This window comes from Talpa europaea, assembly GCF_964194135.1.
Source record: "Talpa europaea genome assembly, chromosome: 15".
Classification (NCBI taxonomy): Eukaryota; Metazoa; Chordata; class Mammalia; order Eulipotyphla; family Talpidae; genus Talpa; species Talpa europaea.
In genome coordinates, this window is record NC_140083.1 from 17,666,752 (window position 1) to 17,679,448 (window position 12,697).

The window sequence follows — 12,697 nt, forward strand, 5'->3', positions numbered from 1 at the left end:
TGAGCATCTAGGATGTGTCAGGCACTGTTCTAGGCACAGGAGTGCCAAGCATGTGCCTGTCCGGGCTACATGCTGGTGAGAGGAGACAGGTTGGAAGCAAAAATCCTACATTTGGTGGCAGCGAGGGCCCTGCTGGAGCATTTAACCTAAAATTAAGACTTACCTTAATTCTTAGGAGTGAACTTCCTGAGTGGTGTTTTTGTTTGGCTTTTAGATTTTTTTCCCTGAATTCCAGATATTTTTTCCCCTGAATTCTACATTCTTAGAGAGGAATGAACTTCCTGAGTGGTTTTGTTTGGCTTTTTGATTTTTTTTTCCCCCTAGCTCAACTGCACAGACACGCCCTGTGGTCCTGACAGAGTAGAGCTCTCCAAAGTGGAAATATTTCTAGGTCAGAGGGACTCAGCGCAGCAGCAGCAGGAGCTCTCGGAGGATCTAGGGTGGTTCTGTTTGGAAAGGGGCTGAGATGCTCCTGATATTCCTGCTTGTTTTGGTTTGAAATGAATAACATGCAAATGAGCACCTGGGTCTGAGTCAGCAGTGAGTAACCCCCTCTGCGGGATGTGAGCCCTGAGCAAGCAAACGGGTCTCCCCAATGGCTCCGAATCCTGGAGGAGCCTCTCACTGGCCTCGACCCCTAGCCCTGACCCATGCCTGTTACACCTGGGTTCAGGCCAGCTGCTCGCTGCACTGTGCGTGCCCAGGCGCCCTGGCCTGCAGGCTCAGCTCATGAAACAGCCTCACTCAGAAGCCTGGGGTCTCTCACCGCCTGGGCCCTTGGTGCTGCAGACAGCATTGTTCCCAGGAAAACACTCCCTTCCCCTGCAGCTCCCTGCCCCCATAGAAGACTGGGACCCTGCTTGGTCAGTGGTAAACTCCCAATGCCTGCCAAAGCAGCCCTCCAGCCAGCCCTTCCTCCCAGTCCTGCCTCTCCCGAGAGCTGCTCCGCCATCAAGTCCTTTGCTCCAGGCCTGTGTTTCCACAGGGTCAGTTCAGCCTACACGAATGTCCACACTTCTGTTACCCCAAACCGCTTTGTTTCCCTGTCTTTTCCCAGCTCGCTTTTTCTCTTCCCCTGAACCATGGTTTTTTAAAGGAATTAGTCTCTACGCCGCTCTCCTGGGACTGCTTCACTAAAAACCCAGTATTATACCCCCAACCTTGCCCATGTCTTCTCTCGGTGGGGTCCCCAGTGACCAGCGTCTGTGGTGTGCACTGCACCACCTGTATCCTTACCCAACGTCTCCATCCTTTGCCAGGTGACACCGCCCTTGCGGCTGAAGCATTTAGCCCCATTGGGTGTCTCCTTGACACTGTTCCTCTGGGCCCCCTTCCACCTCTTGACCACTCTCTAGACCCTTTAGGCTGCATCATCTCCATTTCACCCCCTTTGTACAGACTCCCCGTGATTCAGCTATCATCTGCGTGACTCATAACCACCATCTCTATGCAGAGAGTTCCTGTCTCTTTCTTTTAGCCATAGACCTCTATTTCCAAGTGTTTTACCTTCCTCTCTACAAATTTATCCTTACGGCACCTCAAAATACAAAACCCAGCTCATTATTTTGCTGTTGCATCAAATTCATTCTTTCTGCACTCCCTGATTTCACTAAAGGCACCATCACCATCCATCCACTCATCCATCCAAATTTAAAACCTCGAAACAATGCTTTTCTCCTTCACCAAGTCATGACAATTTTATCGTCTAAATAAGTCTTCCAAATTGTCCGCCTAGCTCTATCCCAGCTGCCACTCCCGTGGGGCAGGACAGGGCACCATCACTCCCCCCAGGACAGTTGTAACAGCCTCTTAAATAGTCGCCCTGGTCTTGGGTTTTATCCCCATCCGGTCCACCCGCTATGAGTCTACCAGTGTGCTTTTTCTAAAATGCCAGTCAGGCCACCTTTTTCCATTGCTTCAGCCTGTCAGTGGTTGTATCGTTCTCTACAAGGTCAAGCCTAGATTTCTAAGCAAATCCCAAGGTTCTTTGAGCAATGCCAAGTGCTTCCTTCTCCCTGTGATCACATTTCTTCTTCAGAACGTTCTCACATGTTAGCTCTGTGAAGCCTTCATGCTCTTCCCCTTCTCGCTCTGTAGTCTGTGAAGAAACACCCTGTTATCATAAACCTTCACCAGAGTGAGTGGAAACTGCTTTATGTCTGTCTCACCGAGTAGACAGTGAGTTCCCTGAAACCTGAGCCATGTCCACTCACCTCACTCTCCCCCGGGACCTCACTGAGTTCCAGGCACATGAGTGGTGTTCAGTAGATGCATTGAGCAAGGAAGCCATGTGGTGTGGGGAGGGACTGTCTTATGGGCTCCTTCCCTTCACCCTAGATTGTGAGTACCCTAGATTGGGATCCTGGTCTCATAAAACTTCTTTTTTTTTCTAGATATAATGGGTATACTAGTTTCAGCTGTACAGTATAAAGAGGACATGCATATGTTATGAAACATAAGACTAGCAAACATCCCTCTCCACACATGGTTACAAATTTTTGTTTTCTTATGATGAGAACTTTTTGGCCCCATTCTCTTAGCAACTTTCAAATATATAACACTGGATCCTTGGCTGTAGTCACCGTGCTGCACGTCACATCCCCGGGAGGAGTTTATCTTACAGCTACAAGTCGGAGCCTTCTGACCACCTTCGCCCCTTTAGCCCTCTCCTTACCCACCCACCTCTCCCCTCTGGCAACCACCAATGTGTTCTCTGTACCTATGAATTCAGGATTTAATTTATTTACGATTCTGCATATAAATGAGCTCCTATAGTTACTGACTTTTTCTGTCTTATGTCACTTTTTCTTCTTTACCATTCCCAGACAGTTGGTATTCAAGAAATATTACTGAATGTGAATTGGGTTTACTCAAACTTTCCTCCAGGAACCCTTCCTGTAACCATTCTCAATGGGTCCACTCTGTTGGGGGGTGTTTTGGTTGAGTAAAAGCCACTGCAAAGAGGGAATGCACCGATGATGGGTTTTTATTTCCTTGTGACAAGGACAGAGACAGTGACTAGCAAATCTAAGAAACTGTCCCCTAGAGAGGACAGCACGGCAAAGTCCCATAGTTTCCCATGTGGGAGGGGGTCTTCAGGAATGTCTGTGTTCCCAGTGCTGGTCGCCTCTCCTGGCCCAGCCTCGTCAGTCATTCCTCATCTTGTCCAGGGAGGTCTTCCAGAAACATACCTTCAGTAACACAACTTCACATGAAAGTTGGTCCTTTCCATGATTCTTACCTCCCCTAGGTTTTATGTACAGACAACAACCTAGTGTACATGGAACCGTCTGGTGACCTTGGCCGAAGGGATAGTTCCTGAACTTTTGCTGACTCTGGGCTCACACCCCCAATGCAAAGGGAAAGACACGAAACTAGAATAGCAGCACTCCTGAAAAGTTTCCCTTTAGCTTCACTTTCCCTGATACTGACCTTTACCTCACTCTGCCCTCCCCAATGTCCCCTCATCCTGTAACAGAAAGAATTCTAGGGTAATAAAGCAGGTCTCATAAAACCTCACTGGGTTTCAGGGTTCAGAGTTCACTCTGGCTAAAAATAGAGCGCACCTCAGAGCCCAGCCCAGACTAGCTTCCAGCACTTTTCACTTTTACCCAAATAGTGACCACTTTCCTGCAATCAAAACAAGGAAACATAATCTACAAAGAGCTCTTAGCTGACCAAGAAAAGCAGTTCCTGTGCACAGAACATGCCATTCAGCAGAACTCCCCCAGGGAGTGGGGGATTCGTGGATTAGGTCACGCCATCCTCACCTTGGCCTCCCCTCACTGTGCTGGTGAAGGAGTGAGGCACCTAGAGGTAGAGCAGGAAGTCAAAACCTCTGCTTCCAAACCGTCAGGCCAGAATGCCCCAAGTCAAAGCCGTCTGTGACCTGGCTTGGGGATCCTGCAATAGGAGAATTTCTGGAATTTCAGTGATTTCTGAGTACGGTGGGACCAATGTTTGAAATTTTGTATTTCCCATTTCTGAGTTTTCTGGAACATTTGGAAGGCATATGAAAGTAGGGTGGCTTGGTGTTCTAGGGAGGATCCCAGCCTCCAGCCTCAGTCACGCAGCCCTCTGAAGGCACCTGGTTTCTCCAGAACCTCTTAAAAACCCCAAGGTCTTGCAAATTCCCGTTTCTGCACAAAGAGGTCTAGAGTTACTTCCAGGTTCCAGAACTAAATATTTATATGTTCAGTATACATATATACTGCTGATGCAGAAATAAAGTTGATGCGTAGATAATAACCACATGTATTACGTATTTAGAGATTGTTTGATGCATATGAGTCAATAGAATGTATTGGCTTTTCAATTTTTTTAAATTTTGAAATGACCAGAAACTTAGACGAGTTGGATGTTCCAGACAATATAGAGTTCACAGCCCTGGTCTTACCTGATTTCTGGAGCACTGCAGCCCTCTCCCTGTGCTTCGACTCTTTGTCACCCTCTCGGGGTTTCCTTAATATCATAGGCTCTTGTGTCACCTTTTAATTCTCCACCACTCTTCAGAGTTCTGTGGTTCCATTATCTCTCTACCACTTCCTTTCTGTACTCTCATGGCTTCAGCTATCAACTATGTGAAAGATGTTACCGCGATTATGTTGGTCTGTGTAGTTTTGGAGTGACACACCCAATTTTATTTTTATTATTATTTTTTTAATTTTGTATATTTTCACAACATTTTTTCATTTTTACACAATGTATGCATTTTCCTCTTGGTTATAGTCCCCATACAATTCCCACCGCCCCCCTTGTTTTTTGTTTTTTTTTTAATATATTTTTATGATATTTTTTATTTTATTTTAATTTATTTATACAAGCACTGGGTACAGTCAGAAGCACGGGAGGGTGAGAGAATTCACCAGAGCCAGAGCAGGGAGCAGAGCAGGCAGAAGGACCGAAGTACACTGCTGAGGGGAGCAGCGGGCGGCAGGAGAGGTCTGCACACCATGTGGGACCCTTGCCTATGGCTGGGGATTGAACTGGCGCTGCAGAGCTTTGGGCAGCTTCGCAACCCAGTGCTCAACCACTGTGCCACCAAGGAGGCCCCCCCCCTTGTTTTGATCCTACTCCCTCTACCCCTCCCTGTAGTGTGTCTCTGGTTTATAGTTACTTGTTGATTTTGATTTTTACTTTAATATAATTAGTCTTTTTCCTGGCCCCTTATTTAGGTTTTATAAATTCCTGCTATGAGTGAAACCATCTGGTATTTTTCCAATTTTAAACTTCTATCAAGTATCTGTACATGGGTATCTCTTTCACCTCAAACTGAAAAATCAAAGTCATTGTTTTTTCTCCTCACACCCTATCTGTTCTTTCTGTACTCTTTACTTCTTTTTTTATATATTTTTTTACATCATTCTTCATGTTTAAACAATATTGGTTCCCCCCCCCCGTCAGATGTAGTCCCCATTGTGCTCTTAACTTCTGATAAAGCCAGCAGCACACCTCCATAGTCACTCGAGCTAGAAACCTCAAAGCCATCTTCCTTATTGCCACCACTGAGTCACGTCAATTCTGCCTTCCAAATATATCTCAAATGTGTCACCTTTGTACCTCCACTGCCACTACATTAGTTCTGGTTCATTTCTTCCCAGGGGAGTTGTAATAGCCTCTTGACTGCTGTCTCTTTCCCTGTCTGGTATGAGGATATGATACTTAGAGCTGTGGCAGCCATCTTGCAGCCATGAGGGGACAGACATGAGAAGTCATAGCCAGGGAACTAAAGATGGCTGGAGAAAATGGCAAGTGGCTGGGTCTTGTCAGCCGGGCAGTGTTGTTGAATGAATACCAGGGATCATTGAACCTGCATGCTTCTGGTGATGTGAGGGCCTAAGTGCCTGCCCTGTGTTAGCGCCTCCTAGTGGCCATTTTTAAAAAAATACTTATTTATATATTTTTACAGCATTGTTCATTTTTGTACAATGTTTGCTTACTTTTCTCAGGTGTAGTCTCCACAGAATTTCTACCACCCATTTCCCCTTGCACCGTTGCCATAGTCCCTTGTGTAAGAACACTTTCCCTCCCGTGTTTTGCTCCCTCTCCCTCCCCTGCAGAGTGTCTCTGATTAATTGTTGCCTTTTAATTTTGTTTTTTAACATATTATAACCATGAATTACATGATAAGCCATTTCAAACTGACACAGAATGGGAAAAAGGAAGGAAGAGAGTAAGCAATCTCTGACATGTTCATGTGACGATCTTGACGCGGTTATTTTAGTGTGGGGATACTGGGGGAAAACTTTTAGGTCCTGGGGGGAGAATCAAATTATTAGATGCTTAGTTTTTCTGTTGTTGTTATTGAGTCATATGTTCAGCTGATATCACACCCATGTCTCTCCGTGAACCTTTACCCAACCCCTCACGTGTTCCCTTTCACTTAGAACTGTTTTGGGGCTAACTTTGTGGGGGCTGTTTTTAAACGGTCACATCAAACATTCTCTGGATCAAAATGGTCATGTGAAGTGGGCCTCCATCAAAGGTACATTGTGGGCGAAGTCACTGGAAGGAGGCATATGGGATGTAGAGGCGGCTGCTGCCTGGCGGATACAGGGTGTGAGAAAGGAGGGAATGCCCATTTAACTGGGTCTTGCTTGGCTCCACCTCGTGCAGACTCCTTGCACTCAGTATGCCGCTAGGTGACCCCTTAGCTCTACCCGATGCACATATGAACCCCATGACATGACTCCCCAATGTCATATGGCGATCGTGACCTGCTCCCACTCCAAGGTCCATCTCCAGTGTCAGAGTGGTAATCTGGTTGGAAGTAGGACTGTGGGGTTGTCTTGAAGCTGAAAGTGTTACTAATGGCTGCTGTTGGTGGCTTAGGGGAAGCTCCAGGCAGAATCCTTAGCAGAGGAAGTATAAACATGAAATCCAGACCAGGGAGAAAAAAGAGGAACCTGAGGCTAATGGGGGACAAAGCAGAACTCAGGGTCCCTTTGAAAGCATCTCCACTGATATTCAGAAGCGCAGATGGATTTGAATGTGTCTTCATGGCCACGATCCTGGCGTTCTTACCAGTGGTCAAGATTGAGCGTGAAGAATTATGTCTCTGCCACCAAGTACAAAAGCTGTGGGACCAGCAGGCTGGCATCTGCCCAGTTCTTAGTAACTAGACCCCAAAAGACAGGGATCCCCAGCCACATGGTCTACCTCTCCCCAAGACCCACCTCCACCCTGGGCTGGCTCTTCTGAAAACAGTGCTTCCAGCTTTCCTAATTGTGACTAGTTGGTTATTGCTGGAGGAGTTGTTTCCCTGCCCAATGAAGACCTGCCCTCGAGCAAACAGAGAAATGCTGACTGAACAGGGTTGGCCACTGAAGAGCAACCATCTTTTGTTCATATCATTTCTTCCAACTTCTTCTTCTCTCTGTGAGAAAAATTTTAGGGGAGTGGGCATTTCCTCCTTCAAAAATTGTCACCCAAGCGCTCCATGGCCACCTGGCTGCTTCATGGCCACATCCTAAGACCACCAAGGCTCAGCCGGCCATTTCCGTATCCAGGAAACCAAGCAAATTGCTGGGTATGTCGTCCTCATTGCTGAGGTTGTAGCAGCCTCTAGGGGTTGCCACGGGTTACTGAGTACTTGGGACCGTGTCCATCAGTTTAAAGTGAGAACTCTCAGTAATTCCTCCAGGTGTCCCTAGAGGGCAAAGCTGATCTGCCGTCTGGACCACTTTCCCTGATGTGCAAGTCCTGGAAGTGGCTAGAGAAAGTGTAAAGAAGGAAACAGGTAGAACCTGTGGGCTGTCAGCTTGCCAACGTCCACCTAAGAATTACACTAAGTGTGTGCATGCAGAGACACACGTATACACATGTGTGTGCACATGCATGTGCACACAGGTACATACCTATGCCTGTGTGGACAGGTGCACGCACATGTATGCGTACACACGTGCATGTGCAGCCATGCACACATACATGCTCACAGGCAGCAACCTGTTGTGAATGGGGCTCACATTTTACTCATTATCACCCCTTCAACATCCCTCCGACCCCCTGGACTGACCCAGTTGTCTCCAGGTCCCAGTCTCCTTGTTCTGCACACACTGACGTGAAGCCCTGGAGAGAGCTGTTGCTAAGGGAACGTTTTGCTTTTTCCCCAGTCTGTCCACCAGGGTGTTCCATGCTCTAGTTTTTATGATTTGTCTCACAATCAGAAGCAATCTTGTCACTCCCTGCTTAACAGCCTTCAGGCATTCCCCTTACGGCTAGGGCTGGGGTAAAGGTGAATCTCCTACCAGTGGCATAGGAGGCTCCTTTCCTGTCTCTCCCACACCCTGCGTCTCTCAGCTGGCCTCTCCTGCCACAGCAACTCCACATCCTAGTTGGGTACAATCCTTTTGTGCTTTACATGCTGTGCTTGCTCTCACCCCTGAGCTTTGACAACAGTCTCCTCTGCTCATAGCTCTTTGTACTGCACAACAGTTTCTAGTCATTGGTTGTGAGTGTGAATGTGTGTGCATGTCACAGAGTACTCAGCAAGGCATGTGGGATCTGTCTGTTGCAGCGCCCCAAGCTCCTGCTCCAAAGGATGCTAAAAGAGTTTAAGACACAGCTTCTACTGTCATGGTATTTTATCTTCTGGTGGGATGAATAAGACATGAACACATGAAACAGCAGAAAACATCAAGTGCTAAACCAGAGACTGCAAATTGATGACCTGTGGGCTGAATCAAGCCTTTAAATGTCTCTTAGCTAGCATGGTTCCATCCACCCCCATTTTTTTGTTGTGGTAAAATATGCATAACATAAAATGTATTATTTTAACCATTTTTTTAAATGTACATGTCAGTGGTTTTAGGGAGTCACATCACTGTACAACCATCACTGCCACCTGTCATCCATTACATCATCTTTCCTTTGTTTGTACTTGTCTGTGTCCTAATCACATAAGGACGCCAGTCAACTTTAGGACCCCCCAGAAGACCTCATTTATCTTAATTACCTCTTTAAAGATCCTTCCTCCAAATACAGTGATATTCTGAGGTTCAGGGGAATTAGAACCTCAATATATAAATTGCAGAGGCGGGGAGGGGGACCTAATTTAGCAGGTAATAGATGGATAAGACTAGGAAGAGGGGAAAAGAGATACAGTGGGCATGCATTTTGTTATTTTCTCAGGATCTGTATTAGTTTCCTATTGCAGCTGTAATAAATTGCCACAAATTTATTAGTTTAAACAACACATTCATTTTCTTACTGTTCTGGAAGTTCTAAAATCAAGCATTGGCAGGGCTTTTAGAGGCAATAGAGGAAAATCTGTTCCCTAGCTTTTTCCAGCTTGTGCAGGCAGCCAGCATTCTTTGGCTTGTGGCTCCCATTACTCTGACCTCTGCTCCCATCATTACATCTTTCTTGTCACTAACTCTCCTGCCTCCTTCTTATAAGACCCTTCCAAATAATCCAGGATAATCTCCCCACTTCAAAATCTGTACCTCGGTCATATTTGCACAGTTTCTTTGCATGTAAGTTCATATACTCACAGTTGCTGGGATTGGGTCGTGGACTTGGGGGTGGGGCATTATCCTGCCTCTTCCCTACTTTAACCACCTCCTCTTCCCTACTCCAACTTTGAAGATCTGGGGGAAGCTATCATTCATGGTACCCCACTAGCACGGTCTTGTGACCCTAACCAGCTCTTTCAGAGTCCTCTGAGGGGTTTCCCCTTCAGTGGCAAAGTAATGCGACTTGAGTCTGGAGTTGTCAGGGATCAAGGTCAGAGGCTGAAGTTTTAGTTCTTGCAGAAATGAAGACGGAGGCTGGGAAAGAGAGACAGATGGTGATCTGGCTGTGTTTCATTGCTGGTTCCAGTTGTTCCTTAGGACAGCAGGTTGGGAATCAATATACCCCCCATTTAGTTTGTTTCAACTGGGTATCTGTCCCTGGAAATCAAAATCATCATGAAATATGTAGAAACTAATCTGAATGAAGGCTAGGCGGGGGTGAGGGGTGGGGAGACAGCAGGAGGGGGAGTGCATCTATCTTGAAGCTAATGAAGCTTTCATTTCAAGGTCACTAACTTTCAGGTGCCCATCCCTGGCTCTGGGTGGGAATCGTGTTCATGTTTTTGCAAAATTTTTAGGAGATGCGTTAGCTACAGTTACTAAAATCACATCAGTCTCTCTCCATTTCAATCTCCCTTCTATTAAATCCTCTCTTCCCTGGTCATGACCGTGGGCAAACCAGCTAGGGGAAATTGACTTGATGTTCCATTTATGTGTTAAATGGGATGTATTTAAGTTTGCTTGATGGTGGGTGTAGGAATAGATTTTCAGAATACTTCCACTATCCCACCTCACCCAGACAGGTAGCAAAAAATGTGCAGGGCTAGTATGACAATATGAATGTGTCCCACAGTGCTCACCACCAGAAATCAGTAGGCAAGGGAGAAGCTGGAACAAACAAGCTGGAAATGTGTGGAGCCAAAGGTCAGGCTGCTGAAATTCTTCCAATCAATGGGCATTGATTGAAATTGAAATTGTAAATTGGGGCTTTGAATTCCCGATCTAGTCAAAATTAAAGTTAACCCCTGCCAGGTATTGTATATTTCAGATAAACCTACATAAATAGACCATAAATTTTTCTTTTTTTAATGAAACTTGTGTAATATTGAGTTTATCTGGATTCCTATGGATGTAACCCCATAAGAATATTATACTCTAGTTGTAATCCCATAGGATTGCACCGATAGTGACTATGTCTGTGACATGGTCGCATGATTAGTGCGACCTAGTGGATTGGGCTATGTTTTAGCAAGACGTCACCAATCACAGGTTGTGAAACTAAAGCCTTTGAAAATCATCAATCATGCCAGAAAAAGGCCTGAAGTCGCTCTCTATTCTCTCTATGGATAATGGTATTTCAAGCTTATTGTTACATGAAAAGAGCATTGCAGCCAAAAAGAAAGGGAAAAAGTATCTTAGAAGTGTGTCAGACAATTTACACAGAACCATATGTTTTTTTTTTCTATAGCATGTTTTTGCAGTGATTTCCAATTTTTTAAATTTCCTGCAATTTCTTGTTATTTGTTATCTCCTATTTTCACATTTAATTTTTACTTAAAATTTTTTCATTCATTTTCTTTAAAAGAAGGAACATTAGTGAGGTCCCAGCAAACCTGAGTCACCCCCTTTCATAGGACACCTTGCATAGTCACCCCCTTGCCAGCCTGCCTGGGACAGAGGCTAAGAAGTGGGGGATCATGGCAAGCAGGTAGAGAGGGAAGGGGCGGGAGTCCTGACAGGGGAGGATGTGGAAATCCATGTGAGGGAAAGCAAGCCCCCCGAGGTTGACAGTGGGTGCATGATGGGTTCCTGCCAAGGAGAATGACATGAGAGAGGGGTTCCTTTTCTCTGGGAACAGATGCTTTCCAGCTGCTTCAACCTTCTGCACCTGAAATGAGTGGAGAGATGATTAAAGACAAAAACAGGTGGTACGTTCCAGAATCCTGAAAAAGAGTCAAAAATATGTCACTCTCTGAAACGGAGATTTATAAGAGCCAACATCCAACAGATGAGAGTTATCACAGATTGGGTGCTTCCCAAATCTCTCAACACCCCCCACGGAGCTGGGTAGCTTCTCAATTCATCAAGAGTTGAGAACATATCCTAAAACCCATCAGGGAAGCACCAAATTAAATGTAACTAATAAAAGATGCAATTTCCAAGAATACTGCTAAACAGATAATGACATATGATAAAGTATTTAAAATGCAAATTAAAAGATGGCAGTCTCACACACATAGATACACAGATGAATAAATCAGACTAAAAATAATCCATAACGCAGAAAACATATAATAGCTCCTATCCAAAAACAAATGACATAAATGGGAAAATATTTGTAACTCCTATCACAGCCAAAGATTAATTTTCCTAATATATCAGAGTTCCTATAAATGGATTTTTAAAAAGACCAACATGCTAACAGAAAAACAGGCAGTTAGGCAGCTCTTGAGAAAGGATGTATACGTGCCTTTTGGACATATGAAGAGATAGTAAATCCGATTCATAGTAAGAAAATGCAAAATAAGATTATGCTTTTCATAAATTTCAAAATAAGATGATCACTTTTCAACTACTGGATTGGCAAAGGTAAGAGAAAGTTTAGTAAAGGTGTGGGTTAACAAATGCAATTGTGGAGAACAATTAGTCAAAAGCTGCCAATATCCTAAGAACATGTACCCTTTGACTCAGCAATTTGACTTCTAAGCATTTATCCTATAGATGTGGTACATGTGGCCAAGATGACACACATACAAGATTATTTGCCACACACTTTGCAATCACAGAACAATGGGAGAAAACTTCTCTCAGTCCATCTGGAGGGCATCAAGTAAATAAATTATTGTATATCCATGTGGTAGAATATTACTCAGCCCCAAGAAAAATGAGGGACATTTATTTAAACTGACAAGAAATGATCTTCGACAAATGATGTGAAAATAAGCAAGGTGCAGAAGACAGAAAATACTCTCCAGCTACTGTTTTAAAAAGGGCAGGAGGGAGGAATGTAGCTGTGTGGGTATTTGTTTGAATAATCGTAAAACATCTGCAAAGATACCCGAGAAACTCACATCTCAGTTGCCTGCAGAGAGAGGCTCTGGCTGCCTGGTTGCTGAGGATGTAAATAAAGAGCCTGTGCCTCCGTGGTAGGCGTGGAGTCCTTCGTTGTTATCAACTCAGCAAAT